Source organism: Phyllostomus discolor, chromosome 3, assembly GCF_004126475.2.
Source record: "Phyllostomus discolor isolate MPI-MPIP mPhyDis1 chromosome 3, mPhyDis1.pri.v3, whole genome shotgun sequence".
In the NCBI taxonomy this organism is placed as follows: domain Eukaryota; kingdom Metazoa; phylum Chordata; class Mammalia; order Chiroptera; family Phyllostomidae; genus Phyllostomus; species Phyllostomus discolor.
The window spans coordinates 25,018,895-25,046,675 of NC_040905.2; the positions used below are offsets into that span (position 1 = coordinate 25,018,895).

The 27,781-nt window shown below is 45.4% G+C and overlaps 1 protein-coding gene and 1 long non-coding RNA gene across 7 annotated transcripts in view; both read right to left on the minus strand.

Moving 5' to 3' along the window:
• Positions 1–27,781, minus strand: part of TRIO (trio Rho guanine nucleotide exchange factor) — a 326,106-nt gene that overhangs the window by 270,934 nt on the left and 27,391 nt on the right. The gene's annotated exons all lie outside the window — the stretch shown is intronic.
• LOC118499425 lies at positions 1,976–27,550 on the minus strand. Its single transcript, XR_004901903.1, has 3 exons — positions 26,754–27,550; positions 13,817–13,819; positions 1,976–1,986 (listed from the first exon to the last, which is right to left on the minus strand). It is a non-coding gene; the product is annotated as an uncharacterized LOC118499425 (long non-coding RNA).

Below are 27,781 nucleotides of genomic sequence, written 5' to 3' on the forward strand. Positions count from 1 at the left end.
TTTTAAGAAATTGCAACTGGTTTTCCAAAGTGACTGTACAATTTTATATTCCCACCAGTAATTTATGAAGGTTCTAATTTCTTCACATCCTCACCAACACATAGTAGGGTCAATGTCAGTCTTCTTCATGACAGCCATTCTAGTAAGTGAGCAGAGTGACTTCACTGTGGTTTAAATTTGCACTTTCCCAGTGACTAATGATATTGGACATCTTACCACGAGATTATTTGCCCTCTAGATAGCTTACTTGTTGGAGCGTATATTTAAATCTTGTTATTTTTCAATTTGGTTGTTTGTGTTATTATTAAGTTGTAAAAGATCTTCATGTGATTGGGTCCTTTATGGGGTTATATGATTTACAAGTATTTTCTCCTGTTCTGTGACTTTTATTTTCATTTTCATTTTCTTAATGGCATGTTTTAAAAAGCAAATTGATTTATCAACTTTTCCTTTTGTTGTTCATGCTCTTTGTATCTTAATTATGAAATTTTTGCTAAACCCAAAATCACAAAGATTTTCTACTGCAAAATGACCTCTTTAAAAATATGTGAAATATAACTACATATGCTTATATGTAGTTACATGCATACAAACATAAATAGAGAAAACCTAAATGGTTATACACCAAAATAGCAGATAGGTACCTATGTTTCAGAGAGTTTTATTTTCTTCTTTTTTGGCAGGGCGCAGGAATAACATACAATAAAGTGGTTGGAAAAATGTTACACTCCAAACTGTAGGCTCTGCCTCACCCAGACAATGAATATGTAGCAGTCACGTGCATGTTGCACAAAGATGTCATCAAAATGGAATGGCGAATTTCAGGAGCAAGGCAGCCAACTGTCAGGCTGCCTGTGTGCCAGAACAGAAGGGACACGAGAGACGCCCTGGAGGCTGGCAGGCCATTAGGGAAAGGGGGCTCCTGGGACCCCGGAGAGCCTCATGGGAAAGAAACTACTAGTGCTACACTTCTGAGTATGACAAACATCTGGAGGGGCTGACTGTAAGCTGAGTGCCGAGAATGCAAACTTCGCAGGACTGCAGCAGGAATCCAGAGGAACTGAGCAATGTGTTCAATGTTTTTTAAAGACACTTCTTTCCCTAAAGAGTACATTTCTAAAAGAAAAAATTGGTATGTTCTAAAATACGAGTACTTCTTCTGTGTTAACAACATAGAGTGGCCAGATAATAAACATTAATGAGTTATTATGGAGTGTGATATGCAGCTTTGCGTGAATTAAATTTAGTTGCAAATACAAACTGAAGGTTCCTGTTTTTGCCAGGAGCTTTTATCCTTCCATCTCTGGCTGATGAACAAGGGATATGAGACAGGTCTTCGCTGTGAACCTAATGGACAGCAGTATTTACTTGTGAGGTTGCTGCAGCCCTGAGGAGCTACTGTTTCCTGTCGTGAAGATTTCTGAATGAAGCAGTTAACTGCTTCGCCATGCTGATAAATTTTTAATCCCTGTTTCTCTGGATCACATGTTCTCTTTTCCAAAGAACTTCCAGGTCACGAAAGACACAGCCAAGGAAGCCTGCGACGGGCAGGCTCCGCCAGCCCCACCGACTCGAGGCTCAGGCCCCGACGCAGACGCTCCCTACAACAATGTTCTTTGCACAATTCCGGCAACAGCTGATGCTTCAGGACAACGAAGTTCTGTGCCCTCCCCAAACCGTGGGCACCTCCCTTTGCTCCACAAATACTGGCCTGCAGGAAGGAAAGCCTGGAAGCAGAGATTTGGAAGAGGGCAACGCCATGGCCACTGGGTTTCTAACAAGTCTGAGAAATAGCCCTGACAAGTGGTGCTAATAAAACACACGCAATGTTTATGTGCCACCAGGGCCTATTCCAGGCAGTTCACAACAGCAGGTGGTCTAATCACCATAGCAAACCTACGTGTGAGTACTTGACTACCCATCCCCACTTTACGGAGCAGAAACTGAGGCAAAGACAGGTGATGTCCCCCGCCCAGGTCAGAGTCACTGCTCTAAAACCAGGACGCCCTCAGGACAACTCTTCAGGCTACAACACTGTGCCTGTTCTTTACCTCTGTGTCAAAAAATCTGCATGACAGTTGACTGGGAGATGGGCTCAACACAGTGCTCTTGTTTAAGACAACCTCTTCCCCAAATCTCTATCATCCATTTCTCCAAACCCCTCTTTAATTAGGTATGTTCTCACCATACCTAAGGGCACACTCCCGCATGAGTCCTGCACTGACAGTGCAGTGACCACCTGTCTCTGCAGCCCAGGGGGGCCCTGCTTACAGCTGTCACCCGTCATAAAGAAAAGCCAGCCGAAAGGGATCGAGTCACAGTCCTCTGCACCCACAAATGGAGAAGTGTTAGAGCCCTTCCTGCTGTGTACCCCACAGGCTTAGTAACCCAGAACCCTTTGCTCCCTCCACCGGGCTCCCAAGCTACATTGGCAGGAAAAAGGCAGGCTGCTGCCTTCCAAACCAATATTTCATGGTGTGAGGTCAGGGTAAAATCTAGTAGCAGCAAAACCACAGATGACACTTTTTTGGCTTCAAACAAAACACACAATCCAAACAAGCATTTCTTTCCCAAGCATCAGCCACTTTAAAAAGTCTAGAGCCACTGACTAGCAGATCCTAACACTTTCACCAAGGTCTAGAAACAGGCAGGGCACCCTCCAAGACCCTAGAAAGGGAGCTGCAGAGCTTCCTACCTTAGCTGCTTTTACTCAAACATACCAGATGTTTCCTAAGGTGCAAACTAACAACAAAATAATGAAAAGGGAAAAGGCACCAGTTCAGCTTTCTTTTGGGGGGTGGTGTGGAAACCCAGAAACAAACCAGAAAGTACGAGTTTTACTGTATAGCCAACTGGAACACACCTTCCTCCTCGAACTCTGTGCTGCACTCCTCCTCGCTTGTCCCACAGCCATCAGCCTGCACGCCCCTCACCCCCGGCTGAGGAAGTGGCCAGGCCGGGGCAGCTTCGGCGCGAGCCCTGAGGGACCCAGGCTCAGGCTGAGGACAGGGACAAGGACACCCTGCTCATGCCCCCGGCTCTCCTAGACAGGGCTGGTCGCAAGTCCCTCCAGGACTGTCACATTCTGAGGGTGCCAAGAGCACTGGTGGACGGTTCACAAGCAAAACGAAACTGTTGAAAACACTGCTTCTTACAATGTATTACTAGTACACTAAGAATACAAAAAGGTCATTTAAGTAGAAGATCTCTGTCTTCATAGCATTATTCCATCATTACATACAAAACTAGAAACATCCGACCAGAAATCACCTTCTGCAGAACACCACCCCCGATCCGATTCTGGAAAACCACTGTTGGACTGAGGTGGTGACTGCCAGGCGTTTGCAGTCCTGAGCGGGGAGGCGGGCAGGGGACAGGGGTCTGGAAACAAGGAATGAAGCTGTTTGTTTTCCCTCTTACTCTTATTTATTTTTAACAGAGATGCCAAAATAAATACCCCAGCATGTTACCTTCAGAGTAACTGCCTCGGGAAGCGCTGGACTACCTCCAGCGCCCACTCCAGAAACGCCACCCGCGCGCAAGGCCATCTGGATGCTCTCTTTCCAAGGTGCCCACTGCTGCCTGTGGCACCTTCTCTGGGAACTCTTAATGTTATTCTTTCAGAACAGATTAGAATTTGGGAATTAAGTAAATTATTCAGTGCCAAGTATATAGGGAAATACAATAGTGAAACTTGGTTATTCCATTTAAGAAAAAGTTACAAGCATACCTGGCGTTATCAGCTATATAATTCCTGCATTTACAAACCACTCCAAAACTCAGTAGCTCAAAATAAGGACTTCTTATTTCTCACAACTCCATGGGTTGACTGGACGGTTCTTAAAAATTATAAATAAAATCATAAATAAAAATGGTAAGTGACTAACTGGAGATACATCATGTTTGTGTGTGCCAAGAGGAATCATGGTATTTAAAACTGTTTCAGCTTGTGGGTAGGCCCTTAGAACAAGCGAGGAATGCTGGGCTGTCTACATGCCACTTGCACGGGGTAACAGGACTTTCATTTTTATCTTTGTCCGTAACATTATCACAGCAAAGTAAATGTGGCTGCCACTTTGGTCCATCTATACATACCACGGGGCTCAGATTTTCGATCACTTCTGTGTTTTTGCTTTTATTTATGTAAGTTTGTGATTTGAAGATAATCCATATTTTAAGAAAACTGGGCAATATATTCAGAGTTAATAAATGAGAAGCAATTCACTAATCTGTTCAAAGTAAATCTGACTGTGTGAAGCAATAAAAAGAACCTCTCCTTTTATCCAAGTAAGGCACAGTCTGGGACCACAGCTCCTCCCCTTCCAGGAAAAGGTCCTGTGATGACAGACAGCAGCTCCACTTAATCCTCAAAGCTAACAAACAGTGCAGCCCAACATCTTACAACTGCAGGACATAACATGAGCACAGTGTTGCACTCAAAATGCAACGTACTTCCCTGCAATCAACTCAATGTTAGGAGTCCTATTTAAAAATACTTCTATGGTAGCTGCAACTTTAACTTTTGTTGTATGGTAAACAGAAGCAAAATCTTCTTAAATTAAAATGAACAGGAGATCAGAAATAAGTTTTCTTTTTTGGATACAGTTATCTTTGAAAGAATACTGATTTTTAAAACATTTAAGTATGGACATAAAATGTTTAGCTAACTTTGAAAAAGCAAAAACTCAGTTAACAAAAAAAGAAGAAAAATTAACCCACTAACTGGTGATGTGTTCATATGCTGGTGCCGACACTAGCCTCTAACACCAGCAACAGCACCAAGAAGAAGCCCAGAGGAGTTCTCTTACTGGATGAATAGCTTGATTATGTACTAAAGTTGGCCAAAAAGTTCATTTAGTTTTTTCTGTAAGATGGCTCTAGTAGTGCTTAGTGGTCTTTAACTTCATTTGAAACAATTGTGTTAGCCTGTATTGTGACAGGTGTCATATCAGTGCACTTTTTTTTTTTGAATTATCAAAATTGGTGAATTTTTGTGCAGCCGTTTTGATATTGAAGATAAAGAAAATACGTAACGTTTTTGGTGTATGCTTTATTATTTCAAGAAGGGTGAAAATGCAACTGAAACACACACACACAAAAAGATTCATGAGTGTATGCAGAAGGTGCTGTGACAAACTGAACATGTCAAAGTGGTTTGAGAAGTTTCTTGGTACTACTGACATTTTGACCAAATAATTCTTTGCTGTGGGGCTGTCTTATGTACTGGAAGATGTTTAGCAGCACCCTTGGCCTCTACCCACTAGAAGCCAATAGCAGGAGACAGTCAACATAAAATACCCAAATCAATAAAGTCGTTGGTGAAAATGAAAAATGAGTCTTTTATTTTACAGAAAAAACTAAGCAGACTTTTTGGCCAACCTGACACTATGAACCAAAAACCCAGTATTGTTAAGACCACCCCCCTTATTGTATGTGCTTCTGTCTTCCTCCCCTAGCAACTCCCAGCTGTCAGGTCCTTCACTCTCTACTTGCAGATCCACCTACCAATTTCTAGGTTGATCCAGGACCACTGGGGAAATACTAAGCCCGACCCACTTAGTGAGCAGATAGATATTTACTAGACACTTACAACTGCCAACACATCTCAGATCATGGGAGCCCAGACAGGAAACAGACAATTTAGTCCCTGCTCCCAGAAGCATACCTGTGCTACAGGGGAGACTAAAATGAAACATACAGTCAACGCAGGAAGTATTCAATTCAGGTGCCAAGTACAGTGAAAGATTAAGGACAGGATCTATGCAGTGTCTCACAGGGAGTTCCCTGATCTGAGGGGTCAGAGAAATCTTCTTGCAAGTGGCACTTCACTATGAGCTGAGGATGGAGAAGAATGGGTGAGGGGGAGAGTGTGCTGAGGACAGGAGTGTCCTTCAGGGTCAGAATAAAGGTCCTTACAGATAGAAGTGCGGGAGAGGGGAGGGCAGGGGCACCTGACTGACATACACACCATGCAAAGTCCTTAGTACACAATGTCTGCCTCCCGGAAAACACTGTCCCCACGGAGGGACAGAATCTGGGGTCGGTCTGAATCACTGGCTTGTGGCAGGCACACTGTGATCATGACCCGCTCTCATCACTCAGTGAACTAACTGTGCTCTGACCCCTGGCTAATGCTCCTTCAGGTGGGTCCCTTAACTGTGACCATGGACCTTGGGCACTCCGTAGCCATGCCAGTGCCTGCCACATTCCTTCCTTCTTCAAGTCTGCCTTGACCCATTCTAAAATGCCCTGTCCCTACCCCTTCTCTCCAGTTCCCCATCTAGGCACACACACAGCAAGGAGAATGGTCAGGCCAAAGGCAAAAGACAGCTGAGGCTCTGCTCCAGGCCAGCACAACTCTGGTGGTGAACGCGCCACTGCTGCACAATCTCGAGATCTGGGACAGAAGGGGGAGTGAGAGAGGCAGGGAGCAGAAAAAACAAATGGCAATGAGATAATTCCACAGCTCCAATGAAACGTATCAAATATCCCCTCCATAAAGGCCAGTCAACAGAATGACATCGGAATAGAAATAATCCTTAACAGCAACAGTCTCCTCTTCGTAAAAGAAGCTGGAACTTGGGTGACTGGGTGAAGGCAGCACATCATTATAATTTTCCAAGAACTAATAGGCTTAAATCATTCAACAAAGAATAATATTTTCTTGAAAGCAAGATAAGACAGCTTTGTGCCTTTCAAAAGAAAGACACCATTCAAAAGAATATTTAGCGATTCTGCCTTAATCCAAATCTAATAGTACCATTTTTTTATTAAATCAAGGCAAATTCTATTTATATAAATACCTTATAACTGTCTTTAATGGAACCTAGAAGTATGAATATTTAACACCTTGAGATGCAGGTTTTAGGGGTACTTTTAAGAAAAGGTTTTTCAATAGATTTTAATAAACTGAGAGAAGTACGTGTCTAGAAAAGCTCTACCTTGCCACTATTCACAAAGATCTGAGTCTGGCTGGAAGAATAATTTTGAAAACCAACTTCTGTTTGGGCAAGTACTCCCCAGGGCTCTGTGCCCCTTCACCCCAAGACAGCCAGTCTGATTCCGGGGGGTTCTGAGACTGCAGGCGGGGATAAGTGGAGTGGTCCACGGAGCAACTGCAGGCTTCACCTGGCAGGAGCAAGGAGGCCGAGAGGCTCCAAGAAGCAGACCCCAGGTTTACCAACCTGGTCAGGGCCTAGCGCCGAGGCTCTTACACTCACGGTTCTGTGTCAGGAGCTGAGTCGCCCAAGCAGTGCAGCTCACCCACCGACTTCGTACAATGCCCCGGATTCCCACCATCATAGTTCCAAATTAAAGTTGTGTTGTTGTTTCCCAGAGTGTTCAGCGAGAGGTAATTATGTTAAATGAGAACGTTAACACCTTAAATGAAAGGACTGGACCAAATGATCTGAAACCTCCTGAGTCTCTAAAACTCTGATTCTGCACTAAGTATAATGGAGTGCTGGGCAGAGAGGACGGGGCAAAGATGCTTCACCACGTCAGGAAGAACCTCGGCAGCCGGGAAGGGCGAAAAGGCACAGTATAACATTCGCCAAAGAAATTAAGTTACGAGGCAAAGTGTACAATGTTACCAATTTCAATATATACATGTTCTATACAACATGGAGATAAAACACTGAAAGTGTGTACTTTAAACCTTTCACAGTGATTACCTTAGAATGGGAAGATTACAGTGACTTATTTTTTATTGTTTTCTAAATTTCCACAATGCGTATTGTTGGCAGACAATTTCCCAGGGGTCTCTTGAGACTCTACACCTCATGCCAGCGGAGACACTGTCTTGGTTCCAAGACCATCATTACAGGAATACTTTTACAACAAACAGACTTAGAACAGAGACAGCATCTCCATCCAGAGCAAGGAGCAGTCATGCTTACAGTATCAGAGGTCTGGACGCCCTGACTTCTGGGTTCTTCTCTTGTAACACAAGCCACTACATGTACAAGTGTCAGCTGGCCCTGCACGTCACCTGGTGGAATCAGGGCTTGGAGAACTGGTGCAAACAAAAAGAAAAGCTGATACCATGACTACTGTTACCATGAGTAATAAAAGTCCTTTATCTCAGACCCAGGAGTCTTGTGTCTTCTGCCAGCATCCATCAAACTACAGCAGGCAAGTAGGGTAAAAAACTCAGCCCTTTCAGAGATCTTTACAAATATGTACCGCTGATACCATCTGAGATGCTTAGGGTAGAAACATTTTTCTGCTGCTTCTAACCAAAATCCCTGACTAGTGATATACATAATTGCTTTAGGAATCAGATCTTCAGATGTTCTTTTTAAAAAAGTGGCGGGGGGGGGGGGGGGTAAGGATCAAGAGGAACCCTGCCTCTTCCAGACAGCACTGGACAGGACAACAGGACAGGACAACGCTGTTCTCGATCTTCCTGCTGTCCTGCTCCAGAAGACGCTGTGCCGGGAGCTGAGGAGAGAGCTGGGAACAGGACAAACCAGCACCTGGCGGATGTGTGTGTGACTGCTGCCACGTTCACGTGAGATGAAGCAGGACGAGGGGCTCTAAGACAGTAGGAAAGGGGGTCAGCTAGTCCAGAGGACCAGCAAAGGCGCCCCTGACATTCTACAGAGGGCACGTAACGGTGCGCATGCAGATTCTTTCTTCCTGGCAGGCACGTCTTCATTCAGAGTTTACAAACTGAAGAACTGGCACCAACAGACCACGCCTCCATTCTTCCAAACCAAGTGTGTTCTGCAGTTGTAGATGAACAGTGTAGTGTAACTATAAGGTGAGCACTAAGCAGCAGACTGGTCAGCATTTCACAACTATGGTCACCAAGAAACCAATTTAGAGTCACTGGAAGTTACCAATCATCAACCACAGCCAAATAGACTTTGCTAACTTTTATATATAAAAATTTGGAATATTATCCAATGAATGGAACCTACAAATGTAGCCGTGAGGCTCTTTAACAGTTCTTATAGTGCTTCGTAGTTAGGCGGCACTTAATAAACAAGAACAATATTAAGGGTTTTCTAAGACTACTGGACTCAAGAGTCAGATCATCAAATTTACTCTCAATTTACTCGTACTTCAGGTAAGTCACTTAACCTCCCAGGCACCGGATACCTCATCTGTCCTAAGAAAGGACTGGAGCACAGCTTGTTATGACTTCCTAAATTCTAAAGGTAGAATAATTATTTTTTAATTTTTTTACTTACTGATTTTTAGAGAGAGCGAGAAAAGGAGAAAGAAACAGCGAAACATTGATTTGTCATTGCACTTACTTACACATTCATTGGCTGCTTCTTGTATGTGCCCTGACCAGGGACTGAACCCAATGCCCTGGCATATCAGGACAATGCTCTGACCAACTGAGCTACCCAGCCAGCAATGCAGAATAAATATTTCAACTCATCAGATTCGCATATGGTGGCCTTGCTCCATTTCACAATGGAAGCGGCCTGATGGCTATTACATTCCCCAACCACACAGCTGCCTAACTGGTTACAAAGCGCTTTTTAGATGACACACAGTGACTGACTTATCGTGTTCTTGACAATGAGAATGAGATGATAGTGAATTATTCCATCATTTGAAAACACTATCTTGAACATAAAGAACTAGCCAGCTTCAGAACAGAGGATACCACTTTTATAAAAGGAAAAAGGCTCATTTTGAAGTGTTCATATTTTAAAAGAATATGTGAACAGAAAATCTGGTCAATGTGTCATCAGTTAAAAGAAAATATTTAAATTAACTAATCCTCAAATAAATTTAGTAATGTATCTTTGCACTATTCTGCCTGTGCCCATGGATATATTTTTTCCTAAAGCAAAATGCAAGCAAGAAACAGCACTGCGTTGTAAGCTGCCCAATGCACTAATGAACAGCAAACATCCCCCTGTGCCATGGTGCCTTATTATTACTATAGTGGTACTCCACTACCTACATCACTTTAATGGCTGCATAAAAACATACAAAAGAACAGTGAATGTAAACTGTAACTGAAAAAATTTTTAAATATTTTAATCAAAAATATGCATCGCACAATAAACATCAATTCAAAATTGTTACTAATAGACACTGCATGGAAATGCAGTCTGCAGACGAAATTTCTAAACCTGAACTCCTGCAATGAGACTGATTATTGATACAGATTTCCGAGTTCCTTCCCAGCAGGGCCTCCCTGTCGTTCCCACCGCCAGCAGAAAGCTTTCTAAAACACCCCGAGTTCTCCAAAGCTCCGGAGCTGGTAAGAACAAGGCCATATATGGCACACTTTCCTTCAACTATAATCACTCTCCTGCCTTCAAAGTAAACTATGCCTTGCAAAGTGATCATTTCTAACTTGCAAGCCATCGTAAAAATAAATCAATACCACACTTGAGATTCAAAAACTTTGATTTTAAGGGCCATCCAAACTCCGCTGAGGACAGGTAATGTCTATGTAGACTTTCGGTCAATCAGTGCAACAGCCAAGCAGAGAAATTCGGGGAGCCTCACTCCCCTCCTCCAGTTCTGACCTGCAAATGCTCGTGGGAAGGCCAATGCTAGTGACTCAGTACAGTCCCATCACATCCTTTAAGAACTGCTTTACAGCCAATTCTGATCTATACCTATTGTCCCAGCATAGTTATGAACAACACTCCCTTTCATTTTAAAAAACATTCTGGTTTGCACAACAAATAATTTGGGAACCTCCAAGAAGTTACTGAGGTGCTTCCTTCATATGTGAGTGAAACCACGTTCACGCCACTCAGTAAATGGAAGTGCTCTTTATTGCTGTTGCCATCAGTGTCATCGCTATGATCACAGATGCGAAGTACGTTCCTCTTGTTTAAATACAACCACCTTATGGCTGAAAGTTAGATGCACCATTCTTTCTGAATTCCCTTTCATTTTTTTTTCACATTGAGATGCATTAACACCTAATCCTAGTTGTTATTACTTTTCCTAAATTCCTTCTAATTTTTTCCACATTTTTGATACACCACCCCCTAATATGTTTGGGTGGGTGAGGGAGAAACAGAGAGACACAGACAGAGAAGTGGGAGTGAGAACACATTAAACAATAATAAGCTCTATTTAGTGTTGTTATTGTATTCAAAGAGGTTACTCAACAAAAATCTAGAATCTGTGGGAAAGAAGCAGAGCCACTAGCTTACGGAAGACATACTAAGCACCACAAAAATTCTCGACAGTAACCGTCTTTTCCAGTCTTCAACTTGAGACCGTGGTTTACTTCTCTAATCCTAATTACTGTCTGCTTAGTCATCGGAGTGGGCTTCCTTACTCATTCCACCCATGGTTTAACTGTTTATCTTAAAAAACATTCTAAGTTACATTCTGTGTGCTACTGATGGAGTAAGTGGACAGGTTGCTGTGGCCGGCCGGCAAACGGGGGTAGAAGAATATGCACACTGCTGGACTGGCAGGGGTTTGTGGTAGGTAACGTAGGGATTTCTAAAAAAATCATTTCCATGTTTATGGGTAGAGAGTGCAACATACATACATGCCAAGTACGTCAGGTTGTTGTGGGTTTTTTTGATAAATATTACAAGAACCTGAAAATCCCAGCCTTGCCCCACGAAGGAGGACCCAGATGCAGACCTACAGTGGACAGGGCTGCTGGTCAGCACGCCACAAAGCAGAACCCCATGTCCTGCATCCTTCCTCCTGGTGCGGGGCAAGGGCGAGGGTCCCTGCAGAGGCTGTGGCACTCCGCCGGCCACTGCCCCCTTTCCAGGAGAACTGGCTGGGCTAGTTACTTAATAATATATGTATCAATCTCAGGGGAAGGGTACTGTTACCTAATTCAGGAGGGAAATCCTAGAACCACTTGTGTGGATACATGCTGATTAAATTACTATGCAGTGTTATTTGGCCTTCTTCTAAAAGCCACAGGTGTCAAATGAAGGGGCGTGTATGTAAATCTGTCCTGAGATACCTTTGAGTAGGTGAGGCCAGCCGTTCACTTCTCATTCACTTCTCGAGGAGGAATTTTTTAAAATCTGGGGAGTTCTCTGAAGATCGGGGAGCCAGGTATTTTGCAAAGGATTAGAAGTTCCACAAGTCACCGCTCCAGGGAATTGAGTTGGTCTTCAAATGAGTAAATGCGGAGCAGACAGAAAAGGCAAATTAAAGAAATATTTGTACTGAAGTCGCCTGTGCCTGGACGGTTAAAACAGGCGGACACTGAGTAAACGCACATGGGTCCGTCTGCAGGGCGGCCACGAGCACGGAGCCTGGAGGGAGCCAGCTCCAACCCTCCTCCGACTGACTCCGGGTACTGGCAGGTATTTTGCACACACATGTTTTTTTAAGTGATCTCCCATGAACAAAGAGGTTCACCGATATTGCTTTTTAAATATTTGTGTAAGCGGTTGATTTTGTGAAGGATGACTCTTTTTCTTTTCAGAGTATGGCTGGTCGGACAAAGACAAACACCACGTGACTTCCCTCATATGTGGAATCTAATGAACAAAATGGACTAACAAGCGAAAGAGAGACAGACGCACACACAGAGGGCAGGCTGACTGACTGAGGGCCGGGGTGAGGGGTTGGAGCGGGTGGGGTGAGATGGAGGGAGGTAATGGGGGGATAAAAGGTGATGGTCAGAGACTCGGCCTAGGGGAGTGAACACACAATACAGTGTACAGATGATGTGTTGTAGAATTGTGCACCTGAAACCTGTGTAATTTTGTGAGCCAGTGTCACCCCCGACATATTCAATAAAAAGGGAAAAAAATGACATTTATGTCCTTGGTCACAACTAGGCTTCCTTACACGGCTATGCAGTTTTCCCACTCACTGGACGGGGTCTGACCATGCAGGCCTCCTCCCACCTGGCCCCCAGGCTGCAGGAAGCCTTCCCTTTCAACAGACTGCTTCTCCTTTATTCAGGAGTCAGAGCCCCTATTAGCCAAAGCCTGTAAACTCTGTCTTCACAGACCCATTCACTAACTACTATGTAAACTAGCTCTGTTGACCAAAGAAGGCCATTCGGCTGTGCCAGATATGAACTAACTTCTGAAGCCGTTCAAAACAGCAGCACCTGGCCCTCAGCAGTGCCAGATGAACTGCAGACCCCTTACCGCCTGGGCTGGCAGAAACAGCACAAACTACGCTCCCGAGGGCAAGGAAACGGACTGCGCTCACACGGGGGCGTGGGTACAACAGAAGGTGGGAATTCTCCGGGCCACACACTGACATGATGAAGAGGAACTGCCATTTTTTTGTGTTTCAAGATTAATCCTTTTCTGCCCTCTCCAATCCAATGCTACAGAAATACTGGGGGGGGGGGGGGGTCAGGGAAAAAAGCTTCAAAAACATCCCATTTGGAGTTGGTCAGTAATTTTTGCTCAAATTTAATAAATACAGCACTAGGGGTGTTAGGTGCTGTGTCAAACCATGGCAGCAGAAGTGCCAGACATCCCTGTGGTATTCAAAGGAGACAAATGCCACCAGCCATGTACCAATGTCCTCACTCACTAATGCTTAGGCTTGCTGTAGAATAATTTTACATGTAAACCCATTCTAAAATCTCTACAATAGAAAAAAATACTAACTTCAATACTAAAAATAGAAATAAACATAATCCCAAAGTCATGCGATTCTAAAACTCTTAAACCAAACTGCCAATTTGTATAAGTTTTTCAAAGGGGGAACCAGAGCCAAACTTGTAACATCTACAGAAAAAAAAAACAAAAAACCCAAGACCAACATTAAAGAATTATTCATGGAAAAACATTTTCACTACAATGAGCCAGAGCTCAACTACTAAAAATATATTTAACAGGCACATAAGTGCATGCGTTTATGGAAGTGTTCATCTCACAGTCTTTCCACTTGACCTGCATCACCAAATTCTCCCCGCCCGTGCGTGCCCAGGCGCCGCGGGATCTGATCCGCGGGACGAACCTGGGAACTGGTGAGAACTGCGGCAGAAAAGCTGCAGAGCATCGATGGGCAATGAGGAGGAAAACTGTATGAGACCGAAAGTTGTTACCGGTGAGCTTGCTTCCTCCTTCTCCCTCGAAACCTCTATTTGTAAGTATCAACAGTGACAGTGGAAAACGAGGGCAGAAAAATTACTCAAAAATAGGAAACACCTTTCAGAACATTAGACTTCGTGTAAGGCGTGGGAAACAATGGGTATGATTTTATGTCACATAAAAAATAAACTGATTTATACTCATGTCTACTAAATTATTTAGTTTGAAACAGTTACAGTTAAGGGGTTATGAGTATGGACAACGACCTAGGTGCAAATCATGCCCTTCCCTCACCTAAGCCCACACCTGAGTCTGCTTTCCTCTGTGCCTCCGTCTCCTCACCTGTGGAGTGAGGGTGACGGTGTACTTACTACTCAGTAGTGCCGGCCAGGAGGGCAGCCCAGAGAATAGCGGGCAGCGCGGGGCCAGCACCCACGATGGGAGAAGCTGGCATCGCGGTTATTCTAAGGTCACTTGAAACTGTATCAAGAAAGATTTACTCAGATCCCCCAAGTGTACTCTTTCTCATTTTTGTCAAAATGTTTTTAAAACTCTCAGTGCGTGTGTGTGCGAGTAACCTAGCAGATGTCACAACTAAAACAGTAGTGATCTGTAAAGTTTGTATTCACAAATCCAAAGTTACAGTCCATCCTGATGTTCCAGTGTAACTTCTCGGCTGGCGAGGGGACAAGTGAGGTCATCATTACGAAAAACAGCAAGACAGATTCAAGCTTCCTATCAGCAAATAACAGAGCAGTGTCTGCTCCCCACTCAGCCAGGACGAGCTCAGCAGCAGAACAAATGAAAACTTCAATGACAAAACACGTTCGTCCTTGTAAAAAAGGGAGAAGCATTTGTTCTATTATTTTAGTAACTCCTTCCTTCTCTCCTCCTATGTCTCATTCTGTGGTTGTTTTTTAAGCAAATACATCATTTTAATAATCGGGAAACACCAATGTTAACACCTAAATAACAATATCCCTTAAAGCACTGGGAAATACAAATTAAACAAACATTTGAATCACCTTTTACTTAATCGATGTTCTATGTGGAACTGACTTAAAATAAAAATTCAAATGTCAAATCCCATTGCAAATGTTCATTTTTGTTCATAAATTCCAAAACTCCAACAACAAAAGAAAACATAATTTGTTCGGATTAAATAAGACTGACCAGGACTGCTATACACACCCCCTGGTATAATAACTTTCAAAACTGATTGAAAGGTACTCTCTGCCCAAGAGCCAATTATTGCATATGCTGGATATTGTGCTAAGGACCGTGGGCAATAACGCCAAGTCAAACAAAGCCCACGACATGAAGGTTTACAATTTCATAGTAACACAGAGAGAAAGACAACCGGCAACTCTTGTTTTTTCTTAAAAGTCCTTAGTGCCCCAATTAACCGGGCATCAGCTTTGCAGTAGTTGCAGTACTATGCTATGTATTACAGTGGTGCATATAATACATTCCAGTACTCACCAACTTATTGTATTTGACATCATAATCAGACACATAAGAAAGACAGCCCACAACTGACATTCCATAAAATACTATCCCATCCATCACTTTAGGCTGCTCTGACCAAATACCTTTTTTGTCTCATGACTTGCCCACACTGACGTATCTTGGTATCACCAAGGATTCGTGCTCTGTCTAATCTGCCCAAATATTACTTTTATAAATAAACATGGGTTTACCCACCATGAAAACAGAGTATTGGCCCCAGCTGGTGTGGCTCAGTGGATTGAGCACCAGTCTGTGAACCAAAGAAAGGGTCACCAGTTCAATTCCTGGTCAGGTCACATGCCTGGGTTGTGGGGCCAGGTCCCTTGTAGGGGGTGTGTGTGAGGCAACCACACACTTTTGCATCTCTCCCTATTCTTTCTCCCTCCCTTCCCCTCTCTAAAAATAAATAAATAAAATCTTTACTTTAAAACAAAACAGAATACTGGTTCACACTGGTATGACAAAACCATGAGGCTTTATGTCCAAGAGTCTCAAACGTCGGAAATTGGTTACTGATGTAAAAATGAGGGGCTGTCATTTCAGAAGTGAATGCAGGCAAACCCAAGCGCCTCTGTGCAGGTGAGTCTAACACTGCCCACCCTACTGCTACTCAACAAAGCACCAACCAGGGTGTTCCGCTGGGACACCAAGAATACAGCCTTCACTTCGGTTTCAAATGAGTCCAAATTTAGACTGTGCTCTGGAACAACGTGAAAAACTATCTTGAACTGTTTTTATAGTTCTTTAATATCTACTGGATGACTCACAGTTATGTATCATAGAGGCCAGGTACTTTTAATTCTAAAAAAGGAATATGTTTGAGTCTTGGGGAGGCTGGCCTACTGCTAAAGCTTGATGACTGGGCAAAAAAAAAAAAGGTGGGGGGGAGAAACTAGTTGACCTCTAGCTCAGAAAGAGTGATTCTAAAGACCAAAGCCTCTAAAATGTCACATTTCTCACTTATATGTGGAATCCGATGAACAAAATTAACTGACGAACAAAACAAAACAGAAACAGAGGCCTGGACACACGGAACAAACTGACAGCTGTTGGGGCAGGGGGCTGGATGACAGAAGGTGCAGGGATCAGCCAAAGAACATACATGCCTGACCCACAGACACTGCACCTGTGCGGTGACGGCCAGAGAGGAAAGGGGGCAGCGGCTAGGAGGAGGTAGGCAAACAGGAGTGGGGAGGGAAGCAACGGGGGCATCTGTAATAGTGCCAACAATAGGAATAAAGTTAAAAAATAAATCGAATAAAATGTCACACTTAACTCGAATTTGCAATTTATTTTCCAGCATAGTCTCATGAAGCTAGTCAACATTTAAACACTACTCAGTAGTGCTAATGGGTCTACCTCTTAAAAGTCTGTTTAACAAGCTATTCAAAACACCCCAGTCCCAAGTTGCCTAAAAAAATATTTTGAAAACGTTTACCAGGGCATAGCTAGGAATGAGTGTTTCCAACGGCTCTTTCCAGACTGTGGCACTCAAAACAGTTCTCTGATTGGAAGAAAAACCTCCACAATCCCCACTCCCCACCCCATGTCCACCTCCCATAAAGGGTCTGCTCATTGAGTAAGGTTTGTAAGGCTTCAAGGAATCAAGCAAGGAAGTAACAGTTGTCTGTTTCACTTTGCAAATGAGAGAAATCAACCCATTTGTAAGAGCAGCAAGAAAAACATGTTGCTGTTAGATGTTCTACAGATACATACTCAGACTACAAGATCATTCCCCAACTGCCCACAGTTGGTTTATTCTGTGAGCGCAGTCCAAATATAGTATGTCAAATACACATGCAACACCAACGCTCCCTCTGCTGAATCAAACCACCTGTAGCAAAAAGTGATTTGCAGAATAACTGTGGGCAGTACCTATAAGCCATCAAATAAACATCGGAGACTATTATACCTCCTGTTAGAGGTTCTATTACTGGCCACAAACTGTTTAACATACACTCATAACTTTAGGAAAAGCAACACGAAATGTTAAATGCAAGGCTTAAGAACCTACCTGGCAAAAGTAAAGACTAAAGAAATACGCAAATGATTTTTTATTTTTTCAACTAACAGTAAGAAAATGATTTACTTAAATTTGTTATGAAAAAATATGTCTTTTGTGTGTGCCCTGACTGGGGATCGAACCCACAACCTTGGTGCATCAGAATGCTCTAAATCAACTGAGCTACCTGGCCAGGGTTGAAGAAAACATGCCTGGAATTAGCTGAATTCAGGCAAGCCTATTTCTCATCCATTAAACCAGCCTCAAAATATGTTGATATTTTCCCCCAAGAAGTCACTCCCCTACCACCTTTCCATCAATTTGGTCTTTCCTTCTGTCTTCTCCTAGTCATTATTTGCACTTATTTTTTTGGCCCCTCCTCACCATTTCCTAGGTGTTTGGTGTAAGAACAGCAATACCCCCAATTCCTCCCTGCTCCTTGGCTCAGAGGATTTCCCTGCATCTGCACATAACAAGGCAGGTGCACACAGGGAACGCTGCACATGGGGCAGGTGGGCATGGGAATGCACAGGAGATGGGCACACAGTGGGGTGGGTGTGCACACAAGGGAAAGTGTGCTGGGGATGTGGGCACACACCAGGGCAGAAGAGCATGTACTCCCCAGGGTGTGACAGCCAGTCTGGGCCCATGAGCCCACTCAGAGCCCAGCCAGTCACCTGTTTTCACGGCCGTGTGTACCAACTCTGTGCCACTCAGGCCTTTCACCTGTTCGTCGGAGCAGGCCCAGCACCAGCAGGATGTCCAGCCCACTTAGGACTGGAAAGCATGTGCACCGCCCGTGTTTTTATGTGTTTACTCTCCAGTTGATGTTAAACCGTCTTCAGAATTCAATCTGGATGAAAACAACAGGACCAAGCTCTCTGTAATCCTCCATAACTCTGTTTTGTTTCGGGCTTTATTAAAGGGAAGGAAGGGAAGGAATGAGAAAAAGACAGCTCAAAGAAAGGGGAGGGCACATATTTTAAAGGAAAAAGTAAAAAGATGCACGAGTTCTGGATTCAGTCACTGAAAATGAGTGAAATGCCTTTGAGATCGGACAGTCCACTTCCATTCTAGGGAGATCAGTCACCCTCAGCACACACACACAATCTCACGCACACCTTGTCCCACGCCAGGACCTGCTGATCGTCTGCCTGAGGGTCATTCCAAGGCTGGTTACGCAAACTGCTCCATTTTCCACTGAAGTACATCAGCAAATCATTCCTTTTCCCCCTCTATTCTGTATGCTACAGATTATAAGACACATTCAAGATTTAATGACAGCTTTGTATTGGGTAGGAGAGGAGATAGTAACACATTAAATAAACATCTGTTGTAAGATGCACGAAGATTTCAGAAAGTAACAGTATCTACAGTTACTCATTACCTCAGATACTGTTACAGATAGATACTTGGCTCATAAAAGCATTGATCAATTTTCAGACTAAGTTTTACAGACACTGGAAGTCACAGCAATGGCCCGATGATGAGAGCCACAGAAGTCTAAACTACAGGAATCCTGGGTGTAAAAATCCTACGCACTGAACACTGGGCAAAAAATTTTTTTTTTTAAAGATTTTATTTATTTATTTCTAGAGAGAGGAGGGAGGGAGGGAGAGAGAGAGAGAAACATCAATGTGAGGTTGCTGGGGGTTATGGCCTGCAACCCAGGAATGTACCCTGGCTGGGAATCAAACCTGGGACACTTTGGTTCCCAGCCCGTGCTCGATCCACTGAGCTACACCAGCCAGGGCTAAAAATTTTTAAGTACATGAGACGGAAGCTCAGAATTTTTAAATCATGTCTAAAATCATGGCAACTGCTACTACAAATAATTATCACTAACAGCTTTAAATAAATGGTCTTTCCCTTTTTCACATCCTCTCTATCTCTGTTTGTCACTTCACTCTGTTCATCAACAGGGCAAAACCCAATAACACATGTGCTTCTCTGCAATTACACATGCACCCGCACAAAAGACCCAACAGTCACCAAAAAATGTTACACCACTTTAAGGTACAAACAAGGTTAGTGAAGTAAAAATGCTGAACCACCGATGACCACGGGGCACATTCGCACGAACAGATTAAAGTGTGCACTGCTCAGGAGCGAGGTCCATTTACAACCGGCCCTGTCTGTGAGCCACAGGGGGCTGGGACCCTGCACACGAGGCACCTGCCAGGCCCCGCACAGATGTCACACTGCGCATGTGGCTCCCTGACAGCAGGCTGTTCACAGCATGAGTCCGACCTTTACTTAGGGTTCAGAACTGCAAAAGCGAGTAACAAACACGACAACAACGGAAGCCGAGAAGCGTGGAGACCACGGGGAAGGCAGAGCAGTGCTTGACGGAAGCTGAAACGGGGTGAGTGAGAACGAGCCCAGAGAGCGTCTGCCCTCACTCCCACTGACCTAAATTTCTTTTTAAAAAATGTTTCCTGGAACACCAAGAACTTTCCACATACAGTGTGTACCGAAAAGAAACAACAGAATCTTCTATAAAGGAAGTTCTTGTCAGGAGCATTTAAAAGAAGTTAAAATGCAATCTTTCCTCTAAAGGACAAGATTTTAATCATATGAGGACAGGAACAGTTAGCAAGGAAACTGAGGCTCCTCCAAACCAACGAAGTCTGAATTGTAATACAGCATTCCTATGAAGCAGATGCAAACATATCCCAGCACACTAAAGCTGTATAATTTTCTCAGTATGACAAAAATCGCAAGTCCAAAGCCTCAGCAACACAGTTAAATACCTTTGGTGGATCAAAGAACAGTGAAAGGCACCTTGCAGGATGGCAGCCCCGTGATCGGATGGCTGGACAGAAGCTGCAGAGCAGGGGCAGCCTCGCAGCCAAAGGACAAAGCGTTTCCAGCAGCTGCCAGTTGTCTTTTTGCAGAGAGGACACACTGTGTGTGTATTCCCTTCAGCCCTGCAAATGCTGCTGCTGCTAAGGTGAGCAGCAAAGCTCTTCTAACAAAAACAATCAAAATTCCCAAAGGACAAAGCACGCAAGGGCTCAGCTAGCAACTGGCTGGATTTTCCGTAGACATGGAACCCAGCTCCCTGAACCAGCAGCTGCTCTGGGACAACTGCTCCTCTGGCTTAGAACCAAGCAGTCAAGGTCAGTGAGAAGTCTTCTTTAAAAGGCCACTGAGCACACAGTGCAGGAGTAAGTTTGTCGGGGGTTAATAGTTGGCAGTGTCCCCCAGGGCCCCAGGACAGCAACAAACCACCTCCAGAGACCTGCGAGGGACTGCTACTACTAAAAAAGGGGGGGAGGGCACAACCTGTTTAAGTCTCGATGTGGCTTAACAGGTTAACAGAGAGGGAAAACAAATCACAAAAAACGACCTCGCCAGCACAACCCCAGTACCGCAGAGCCACAGGAGTTCAGAGGTTGTGAGTCACGGCTTCCAGTGAGGGAAACTGAGGCAAGTTTCATTAAGACTGTACTTCTGCACAAGCCCAGGCCAGAGGGAGCACGCCTGGCTGTGGGGAGGGGCTAGCCACGGGAAAGGGGAAAGAGCAGGCGTCCTTTGGAACACCTCAAGAAGACACCCCACGTCCCCAGACCACAGGGGGCGTCTGGGCTCCACCTGCAGGCCCAGGGCCGTCAGCCCCAGTGCTGCCCATGGGCCGGGCGAGGAGGATGGGAGCCTGTCCCCACTCAGAGAAAGAGTGCCACAGCCCAGCGCGTCGGAGGGAGGAGGGGGCGTGCCTCTGCCTGCCCTCCCTGCTCCAGAGGGGGGTGATGGCCATGCGGACGGACGTTCTCAGCAGCATTTGTTCCTGTCATCCTTATGAATCCTCCAGAAAAACCGGGGCAGGATTAAAAAAATCATTGGAAACCCAACGTGCTCCCAGGGAGCACTGCACCTGTCAGGAGAAACGAAGTGAATTCTGAAGTGCTAGTGAGCTTTCCAATAGCTGATTTCTTAGAAAGGAAAACAAAATGTTGAAAAATCATTAGATTAATCATAGAAAAAAGGACATAAAATGAGAACACCATCCTTTTTCATTAATGATGACTTCCCACTGACCGAGCCTCTACACGTAAATTTCTCACTGATTCTTATCCTTCAGTTCTTAACAAAATTAAGGCACAGAATTTATACCATCATCATTCAATCAGGTCCCTATTTATTACAAGAGCAATTTTTAGCCACACCCACGAACAAGAAGAGACGACACTCTGAAACGATGGAACCACGGTCTCCTCACTCTGAAAACCTCCCTAGCCCGCCCACGCTCCAACCACAGTTCACATCGGGTGTAAGTTTGTCCTGAGGTCCCACTGTCTCCATCGGGCAACCCAGGAGGCAAGTGCTGCTTCAGTAAAAGATGCATCATTGGGCCACATGTGTCCCCGCTCCCCGCTGAGCCTGAGTAGGGTCAAGGAGACCGCAAAGAGTGGGCGCCTCCCCATCCCAAACACGCGCCCCTCTCCTTGGAGCCTGCTGGTACGGACTTAGACAAGACGGAAAGCCCCGGTCATCGAACCCTCACCCACACAGCTCGGGGAAATGATTATCGTGCTGGGTGGGAATGCACACTATCCAAAGATCTGAACAGGAAGCACTGAGAACAATAAGATACAATTCAACGATATGTATCAAGTCGCTTTTACATATGAAATGTTAATAATGTCTTAAGTGCAAGGCAGGAAGGGCCTGTGTGAAAAAAGAAGACAAAGGTACAAAAACAGGGGCATTCTGGAGAGTTCTGTGAGCCGGAGCTCTGACAGGAGCAAGTCGTGCCCCGCACGGGTCTCGACGGTGAGGCCCGGGGTTCTGTGTTCTGCACGGGTGCCACCTCCCCGCCACCTCCCTACCAGAGCACAGTGAGGGGAAGTGTGGGTGTCTGAAGAAAGGCCCGAGGCCAGCGGGGACCTGGTCACGGTGCTCAGATATTTCAAAGGCTCCTCGGAAAACAGCTTCTGCAGTTCCGGACACTTGGACACCAACAGGCAAAACTGGAATAAACTGAAGTTTTAGGGAAAGAAATTTCACCTTCTAAATGGTGTTGGCAGAGGGACAGCAAAGAAGAGGCATTTTAAGGGTCAAGGTATTTAAAAATAAATGGTTATAGTTATATTTAGGGATTTCTTCCCTTTCAAGTTCGAGGTGTCTCTCTGGTCTGTGACTGCCCCTCAACACTGAGTTCCAGCCCCGGGCCTGGGAGAGGGGTGGGGTCGCCCCACTGTACTGCTGTGCTGTTAGCTGGGGCTCCAGAGCCCAACCGACACTGCGAGTCACAAAGATGAATCCAGCAACTACTTCTCTTCTCCTTTCCTGTTGCCCTGCGCCATGAGAAACCTACCGGAGCTTTTTTCCACGAAAAGGAAAGCGCCATGTTCCCACCACCACGCCTGTCAGCTGCGCGACTGTCATGAGCCCCTGAAGACGGTTGAGGATAAGCTGGAAAGGGGAAAGCATGCTGTTTCTTGAAAACGGAGCCAAAGTTGGACAACTTTCCATAAAAGTCTGTAATCATGGCCCAAAATACATTTTGGCAAAACTGGACACCACTAACATATACATCAGGAATCAGGTGAATCCCCAAAGAGGATTTCAGTGTCACTGTTCTTCACCTGTGCTGCCGAGGTCGTGTCCCAGGCCGGCATGGTGGCATGGACCCCGCTCACTCTGCTTCCCCTCGGGGTGAGCACAGACCCGAGACAGGGCCCTCAAAGTCACTGACACAGCAGCCATGCCAGCCAGAGTATGCCCACGTCCCCACCTGGTGCGCACCTGCCTCCAGCTCAGCTCCAGGGCCGTGCAGGGGCAGCTCTGTCCCAGGGAACTGTCACTGCTCCCCTCTGACCCAGTCTGCCCTGTACTCAGACTCTCCTCCTTTCTGTGCCCTCCTAACCGGGCTGGAGCCACCAGGCATATATTCTTTGTCCCCAGTCATACCTCTCTCTCCACACCCCAGGATTTGAGAGCTTAGCTGGAAGAAACATGAAAGTTAAAGGAAGGAACACAGTCCAAAAAAACCCACACATTAAGCTTCAGAGTTAGACCAAGCCAGGTCCAGATCCCAACACTTCAACATCCACTGGCCTCCTGGCCTTCAGCAAATTAAGAGCTGATGTCACTGAGTCGGTTTATAGCCCTCTCATCTACAAAATAAAGAAAATAACCGTTTCAGCGGGGTGTTGGAGGGGCGTCCACGTAAATGTGAGACCCCAGGCAGAGACCCTTGTTTCTTACCCACACACAGCCCTCAGTGAACAGCAGTCACCGCGCTAACATGCTGTCACAGCCGAGCCGGACCACGAAACCCCCGACCCCTCTCCTGACTTCTGTTCTGTGTCCGGTCATGGCTCCTGATACCCACTCCAATTCTGAACTTGGCCAACATCCTCTACTCTTGTCTTTAAATATGCCCAACGTTGGTCTATAAAGCAAAGCAAGGAAGAGGAAGCCAAGAGTGTTCAGAGTGTGCTGAAATAGCTTCAAAAAGCTGCCCTGGGGCAACTGTGGCCACGTGTCCTATGTGAGTGGTCCCATGTACCACCTGCAGGACCACCTGGCCCAGAACACGCTGCACCCGACCACAGATGCTCATGGCCATTCACGACCTGGCAGGAGGGTCATCACAGTGCTCAGACTGGACAAATCACAGGATGACCATGAGGCTTCTACAGGCTGGTGCCAGGATCTCTGGGACCCTGATGACAGCTGCTGGGATCAGATCACCAGCTCCCCGACTCATCTGTGCTCCAGGGAAGCACCTGCTTTCTCGCGGGGCCCACAAAGACTTGAGTGGAGTTCCACCTTCAGTTTCAGCAGATGCCAAAGCCTTGAGACGGGCACTAGCACGACATCCACCGGGCCACCATCCGTAAGGACTTCCCTCGTCAGCGTTCTCCTGCCGCCCCCCAGGGCATTTAAGAACAAACACGGTGTCTGCAGAAACTGCCAACATTCATCCTATACCCTTAAATAAGGCGTCTTTTTCATAACGTCAGGAAGGCTGTAGAGTTAGCTGCATGTCCTACAGAGAGAGAGAGGCGGAGGCACAGCGCGAACAGAGGACTAAAATCTGCATTGTAATGCCCCACTGTTGGTTATTTTTTTGCAATACGTATACTGGAACCAAGGAAAATTCTGAAAGTGAATGTGTACGACTGCCCTTTTCTTGCATGTTCTTTACACCTTTGCTTTTTTTATGCAGAATTTTGCTGGACAAAATTAAAGATTTCCACAGATGCAGACAAATAAGCCAACCAAAATAATAAATTTCCCAAGAAAATTAAGACTATCCACCCTTATTCTCATACTCAAAGATCAGACAGTTCTAACACATGTCCTCCTTCTCTGATGTTTTTATGCCAAAATCGAGATTCCCACAGACGTCCAGCACAGGTTCCATTTTTACGAACGCAAGCCAACCTACCTATTTAGGTACGGGTCCTGGCTGCGGCCAGGATGGCCTCAGTGCCGAGGCGCGGCGAAGGAAGGGGAGTGGGACAGCCAGTCATCCTCTTTGCCCCATCCTCTTCAGAATAACCTTTTTTAATCCAATGAGAATTGGAAGCTCCAGGCAGTATGTCATGATCAGTGTGGAAATTTAGGCCACACAGACTGAAAATATCAGCGTGTAACCAGCTTTTTATCTAGGTTATTTTGAGAGGCTGTGCCAGAAAACCAGGGACTAGGAGGCAGCGGCCTGACGATGTCTGTGTCACAGTTAGTTGGCACTTCACCCAGGGTGCGTCTGAAAATCAAGGGAATTTAAAATATATGTGCAATATGCATAAAACTCCAGGTTGCAAGAAAAAGATATGCTTTAGCACATTCTTTCTGAGGGCAGAAAAAGTTAAAAGAATATATTTTATTTTAAGATAGTCTTAAATTTCCTTTTAAAAGTGCATTGTAACCTAGCATCACAGAATAATTAAGAACAAGTGCAGACCAACTCCTCTAACATACAGTGACGGTGCCAGGGCTTTATCTGGGGGATCTAAGTGCAGAAGAACATTCTTCATCCTTCTGGGACACCAGACTGATTCAGGGGGTGGGGGGAGGGGACCAGGCGGGAAGCTGGCCAGGAGCAGGAGAGGACTCTGACCAGAATGACTCTCCTTACTCAGAGCAGGACTGAAGCTAAAAGGCCTTTCTCACCCCTCTTCTTCTGTGACTGGGGGCGGGGCAGCACAATGACCCCCTTCTGAGTTCCTGTAAAGAAGGGTGGGATGCAGGCCAGGTCCTGAGTGTTGACAAATCCTGATTCAAGGCTCCAGTCACACTTAGCTCACACACAAAATGAGTGATTCACCCACTCAGGGCGGGGGCGAGGGTGTCTCTGAATGCACTCCAGGTCTGTTTTTAAACAGACCACCATTGACAGAAGCTCTGACTCAGCACCATCCCTTCTGATCACTCTTCTGGGCCAACTGTCAATGCCTGTGTGTGTCCAGCACCGAACTAACTGACCATCATTTTACCCAAGCCAGGGATAACCACAAAACACTCATCGCTGGGAGTCATGAATATCTTAACATGACTCCCATCCTGTGTGTGGAAATTCCAGAACTGTGGTAAAGTCAGGTGACCACCCACCCTGGTTCGACAGGGACAGTTCCAGTTTACACCTATTGTTCCAGGGAAATGATCAGTAACATCCTCTTCCACTCTCAAATGCGTCTCTGTTTGGACCATAAATTATGTGCTCAGCCTATCAGTATGGAATGTCAAGCTAAGGAAACGTCATTAGGCAGGAACACCTGTCTTTTTAAACAGCAGGCCAGGGCTGGGCTTTTGAACATACAGCACAAGATGTCACGCCAGGCTTCTAAAGTTAAATCTCAGCAATGACTCTGCACCAACCAGCTGGAATGCTGTTCATTTTTCTCTCTGGCCCTTTAAGTGGTGGCATTCCTGTGCTGACAACCAGCACCCTTAGTGACCTCCCTTTGACCTTTTGCACCAGGGGAGAGTCTTCATTGTGTGGTCTTAGCACCACACACACAAGCGGGCTGCTTCTGCTTGGCAAATAGGAAGTGGTCAGGGCCCAGTAAAATCTCCGCCCTTGGCAGACTTAGGGAAGAACGGCTAAAAGGAGTGGGGAAATGGAGAATTACTCCATGAACTAGGAAAATCATGGGTAGAAGTGTTTGTAAATTTATACAAATGCATATAAAAAGTATACACATACACAAGAAATAGAACACTATATTAAATGATACATAATAAAGTAGATACATAAAATGGAAAAAGTAAACACTGATAAAATCCTTGCAGAGGGCCAGACAGAGGTAAACGGAGGGGTAGCCAGGGCAGATGTAATTTCTTTGTTTGAAGCGCAATAAAGGGCCTGCAGCAATTCCAGGGAAAGTTTAACGTTTTTGTACAGATGCAAAGCGACCCCTCCTTCCTGCAGCCAAAACCCTCAGAGGCAATAAAGCAGCAATGAACCAAGAGGAAGGAGGAGGAGCGCTAGGTACCTCACCCCAGGGACAGGAGAAGCAGGCGGGAGCTCTGGGAGCAGCTCTTCCTCCACAAGGGGCCTGGGCCCTGAGTCCCCACAGACTCCCCCCTACACGGGGAGGGAAGAGCCAGTGAGTCCTGCAGTAGTGGCCCTCTTTCTTTCTCCCCCTCTGCTCCCTGTCACCTACCTTCTCCAGTTTTACCTTTTAATTTCCTATTTGCTAGTAAACCACAGGCAGCAGTCAGAACCCTCACTCTCTAAACCTCCAGGTCCCAGGCTCGGAGCTGGCAGGGACGGAGCACGCTGGGGTGGCATGTTTCGGGGCAGGCAGACACCCAGAATCAACATGCAAGTCACACAAAGGCCAGAAATGCCTGGCACTCAAAAGACCTCTGTGTTTGAAATTTTCCACAATAAAAGTGTTTTTGTAAAAAGTATCCACTCATATTCCAGTTATTATCAAAAAAAATTAAAGGGTGACCTTTAAACTTGTGAAATATTATATAAGCCACGGAAAACAAAATGTAAATGGGGCAGTTTATTTATAAAAGCTTTAAATAGATAAATATTAATTTGTTTTCAACACTCTGATGGGGGTGTCCAACCTTGAGATGTCTCTGGGCCACACTACAAGAAGAGTTGTCTTGGGCCACACATTAAATACATTGTGAAATATAATCACAAAAGAATCTCATAATGTTTTAAGTAAAGTTAGGATTTTGTGTAGGGCCTCATTCACAGCCATCCTGGGCTGCGTGCAGTCCGCGGGCCGCAGGCTAGACCCCCCTGCAAAAGATGCCAGAATAAGTCTGTGTGCTCACTCCTGTCAGACTGGGCGCCTTCCTCTCTCAGAGCTCGGGG